Raw genomic sequence first — 5234 nt, forward strand, 5'->3', positions numbered from 1 at the left:
AAAATGGTGGTGGGCAAGGAGAAGCCCCATCAAGGAGCCTTGCTGCCAGTCCCCAAAGGGAAGCCCCCTGCCCAGCACCCCCCTTAGGAGAGCAGCACCCCCCAGGTGCCCCTGTTCTCCAGGCAAGGTTTTCATATTTCATTAGCACTGGGCAGAGACCATGTGGTAGCATTTCAGAATCTCTGGGCAATCCCTCCTTTCACAGAATGTGTCACTCGAATGTGGGTCAGACTCCCTGATATGCCACTTTGAGTGTTTCATTATTTTAGATATTTCAAGTTCGAGCAACTCTGATTTGTCTGTGTGGACTATTTCTGCCAAATGTTAGGTTTTAGGCCACCTGTCTGCCACCCAACGCACTTCTGGTCATTCTCTTCCTCTTTTAGTTGGTTGCTAGACCCAATCTAAAGGTAAAGAGGCATCCCTCTCCTGTTTAAGGCTTCCTTATCTCACCAGCTGTGCTCTGGATTTCGTGCCCTGCCTCATCAGGAATTTCCTTCCATCGGTTATTCCTTCTCTAACCTCTGTATTCAACTCTTGCTGTCTACTTCCCAGAAGGAATCAAACATTCTGAAACCTCCTCCATTAAAAACTAAACAACCAGTTTTTTTCCTCACTGGCTGGCTGCCTGAGCGCCTAACGCCGTCATGACTGACACGGTACCTATCCGGACCAGGAAGTTCATGACCAGTTGACTACTAGAGTGGAAACAAATGGTCATTGATGTCCTTCACCCTGGGAAGGCAACAGTACTTAAGACAGAAATTTGGGGAAAACTAGCCAAAATGTACAAAATATACAAGACCACACCTTTGTGTTGGATTCAGAACCCATTTTGGTGGTGGAAAGACTACTTACTGGCTTTGGCATGATTTTCGATTCCTTGGATTATGAACCTAAATGCAGACTTGCAAGACATGGCCTGTATGAGAAGAAAAAGACCTCAAGGAAACAGCGCAAGGAGCTCAAGAACAGAATGAAGAAAGTCAGGGGGACTGCAAAGGCTAATCTTGGTGCAGGTAAAAAGTGAGCTAGAGATTGGGTGACAGAAGGAATAAAGATCCTACAGTGACTTGATCTGCAATGATTGTGTGGATTTTTCACCAGAGGATTAATAAACAATAAAAACTTAAAAAAAAAAAAACTAAATGATCAAACCTGCCCTCCCTATAACTTATACTTCTCTCTAGCTACCACCCTTGCACACCTCTTCCTTCCACAGCCAGTTTTTCCAGAGTCCTCACCTGCTTCCCTCCCATTTACAAAACAGCCTGCTTCAGTGTGGCTTTTGCCCCAACACCACTGAAACAGCTCTTCTCAAAGTCACCAGTGACACTGTGTTACTAAATCTAATGGACAAGTCTTAGCCCTTATCTTACTTTCCATTTCTCTTGAAATTCCTTTCTCCCTTGGTTTTTGGGGAGGCCACTTTCCTTAGGTTCTTCTTCTACTTCTCCAGCCACTCCTTCTCAGACTCCTTGGAAGCTCCTCTTCTATTGCCCATCCCATAAATTTAGGGAATCTTCAGGGCTCTGGCCTCATCTCCTTCTTCTTCTCACTCTGCATGCTTTTTTTTAAATAATATTTAATTGTGTCTTTGGTGAAAGTTTACACAGCAAATTAATTTTCTATTTGACGCTTTCTGTGTGAATTGTTCAGTGACATCAGTTGCATTTTTCATAAAGTGTCAACATTCTCTTTTAACTGCATTCTGGTTGTTCCATTTCCGGGGCTCTAGTTTCCCTGCCCCTTTATCTCCTCATCTTTGCTTAAGAGTAATTGTTGACCTTTTGGTTTTGGTCTCATATAAATATTTTTGTTGTTGCTGTTGTTGAGAATATACACAATAAAACACACACCAATTCAACAGTTTTTACGTGTACAATTCAGTGACATTAATTATATTCTTGGAGTTGTGCAGCCACTCTCACCCCCATTTTCTGAACTGTTTCTCCCCCATTAACATGAACTCCCTGCCCGCTAAGTTTCCTGTCTAGTCTTTCGAGTTACTGTTGTCAATTTGATACCATATGCATAGTTCTTAAAAGAGTACAATGCTCAAGGCAGGAATTTTTCACTAGTTAAGCTAAACTACTGTTTGGGTTTAAGAAGAATTCAGGGGATATTTTTGGTTTAAAGACAATAGTTTGGGGGATTCATCCTGCCTCCATGGCTCCAGAAAATCTGGAGTCCATGAGAATTTGAAATTCTGTTCTGCATTTTCCCCTCTTTGATCAGGATTCTTCTACAGAATCTTTGATCAAAATGTTCAGTGATGGTAACCAGGCACCACGCTCTGCCTGATCTTCCTAGGCAAGCAAATGGATTCAACTCTCTTATACGTCTTAACGTCTTGGTTATCTAGCCCTGCTATAACAGAAATACCACAAATGGATGGCTTTAATGAACAAGAAGTTTATTCTCTCACAATCTAGGAGGCTAGAAATCCAGATCAGGGTGCCAGCTCCAGGAGAATGCCTTCTCTCTCTGTCGGCTCTGGAGGAAGGTCCTTGTCATCAACCTTCTCCTGTTCAAGGAGCCTCTCAGTGCAGGGAACCTGGGTCCAAAGGATACACACTCCTGGCTCTACTTTCTTGGTGGTATGAGGTTCCCATGTCTCTCTGCTTGCTTCTCTCTTTTATATCTCAAAAGAGATTGATGAAAAACACAACCTAGTCTTGTAAATTGAGTCCTGCCTCATTAACATAACTGCCGATAATCCCACCTCATTAATATCATAAAGGTAGGATTTATAACAAATAGGAGAATCACATCAGATGACAAAATAGTTGACTATCACACAATACTGGGAATCATGGACTAGCAAAGTTGACACACATTTTGGGGGGACACAGTTCAATTCATGACACTTAGTTATTCCCAAGTCACTGTCTGTAGCCCAGACTTCTCCCTTGACTTTCAGCCCCACATATCCAATTGTTTACTAGAAACTTTTCTGTATAATCTATAAGCACTCACTTTGAACACATTCAAAACCAAATTCCCCTTTCTTTCTTCACACATACACTCAGCCAACTATCCTGCTCAGGAATGGTGCCATTACCCACACTTATGAGGGAATAGTGGAGATAAGGAGCTTATAGCTCTGCAGCTTTTGAACTGCTTCAGGTAGTCCCTGGTGCCCTGAGGTCAACTGGCCAAACTTGCTGAGTGGGACCTTGAGGTGGACCTAAAGAGCCTAGTGTTCCAAAATTGGGCAAAGGCAAGAACAACTCTGAAGGGTTCTAAAGACCAGAGATTGAATACGTCAAAAGGAAAGGGCATAGCATTGACAATCTATCCTTATACAGCAAGACCCTTGCAATGGGCAGAGGCAGGTGAAGGGACAGAGCCAACCCTAGGAAGGAAGACAAATAAGAGGCAGACAGGTTTGCAGAGGCCTCATCATTCCTGAGTTTCAGGGCAGCGGTCCCAGCTGCAAGGGACTTGGTCTTACCAGACACATATACACTCAGAAAAAATTACAGAGCGGGACACCAAAGCAGAAGTCTTAGCCGAAAGATTGGATAATAAGAAAAGCATAGGAAACGCTCTAACTAGCAAGCTTTTGGGTACCCAGGGTTCATTCCAGGCCCCAAATCCTGTGTTCAGGAGAACACAACTTAGTTCCACCCTTCAACAGATGGTTGAATTGAAGCTATGCCCTAGTCAAGACTGCCTTAGAAACTAGGGTGGGCCTGGGCCTCCAGTTCAGGTTCCTCTGCAGATCTACTTGGGAAATGGGGAAAGAGGGGAAAACAAAGGTAGGATAACAAGTTAGGGAGCCTGACGGCCTGTGTCCTATACAATAGTTCATGTATATGCATTTTGCACTGTGTTATCTGGGGGTTAGTCCTCTCTGATGAGTTGGGTTTTTCCCTCCCTGCACGCAGTTTGGTTTGGTGTTGCGTGTTTGGGGGGTGAGTTCACCAGAGTGGCTTAGGGCACTTTCTATAAAGCAACAACAGTAGAGTCTTGTCCTACCAGAAGCTTTAGCCTCAGGTCCATTGATGGGCCAGAAAGGGCTTTCTAGTGTTTCAATTGAGTCCATTGAAGTTGGCTACAGGAAAAAAATAGCCTTGGTGATGTAATAAGTGTGAGAGCTGAGTGCATGCTAAGTATAGATACAGCATGGATCTTTTTGTGTTGATTAAGGATGCCTTTGTATGGGTATGAGGCTGCACTCTAGCCTCCAAGTCTGCCTTCTGGTGGTAACAGGAAGGAGGCTGGAGAGGCCTAGGACAGGAGAAGAGAGAAATAGGGCAGGGAAGAGATAATGCTTTTCTTTTACTTTACATTATTAAATTGTTATTGGGTGTCAGGCTACTGGATAGGTACTAGAGGAACTATCCCTGCTTTCAGGGAGTTTACAGGTTAGGGGAAACAAACATGTAAATGGACCATTATAATATTATAATACTATGTGGCAAGTACTAAAAAAAAAGTAGAATAATAATACCTGACATTGACTGGGCACTTATTATGTACCAGATACAAGGTAAAATACTCTCCATGCGTTATATTATTTAAGTTTCATATCAACTCTATGAAGCAGACACAATTATTATTTACACGTTACAGATAAAGAAGTCAAGTTTTCCAAAGGTCAAGTAACTTGTCTGAAACCTCTCAGCTAGAAGTTCGAGGGCAGAATTTCAAACCAATGGCATCTGAGCCTACAGCCCATTCACTTAACCCTTCTTCATGCTGCTCCAGGAGGTAGAGTGAGGCAGAGGAAACAGAAGAAAGAATGATCCACTCTTTCCAGGTAGTTCGGGGATGGTTTCAAAGAGGAGGAGATATGAGTCAAATCTTGGTAAACGAGTAGGAATTCACAGAATAGGTGAGGAGAGGAGGACATTCCAGCCATGTGAGAAGCATCTACAAAGGCAAAGATGTTTTGGAGAAGTAGGAACTCTGTATACCCCGACATACAGACATACTAACACACTCACAGACTGTACAGCACACACACATACATACAGTCACTCATGCATGCACACGTGTACATATTCTCACACATTCTTACATGCAAATATACCCACTCTCACACATACTCATACACCCAGCCAGACATATCCACGTGCACACATGTGCACACACATTTTAACTGGTCTGTGAGATATCTGCCTGAGGGTTATATTCGTTGCCATCATTCCCCTCTCCTTCACAGTCTTCACCTCCAGTGGTCCAATAATAGTAGTAGTTACTGTGCGTTGAATACATCTATGTTC

At 43.1% G+C, this 5234-nt stretch overlaps 1 pseudogene; it reads left to right on the plus strand.

Annotated features, from left to right (window-relative positions):
* The first annotated feature begins 647 nt into the window (after positions 1–647).
* Positions 648–1846, plus strand: LOC100670837 (small ribosomal subunit protein eS24-like; annotated as a pseudogene).
* Positions 1847–5234: the final 3388 nt, after the last annotated feature.

This window comes from Loxodonta africana, chromosome 15, assembly GCF_030014295.1.
Source record: "Loxodonta africana isolate mLoxAfr1 chromosome 15, mLoxAfr1.hap2, whole genome shotgun sequence".
In the NCBI taxonomy this organism is placed as follows: domain Eukaryota; kingdom Metazoa; phylum Chordata; class Mammalia; order Proboscidea; family Elephantidae; genus Loxodonta; species Loxodonta africana.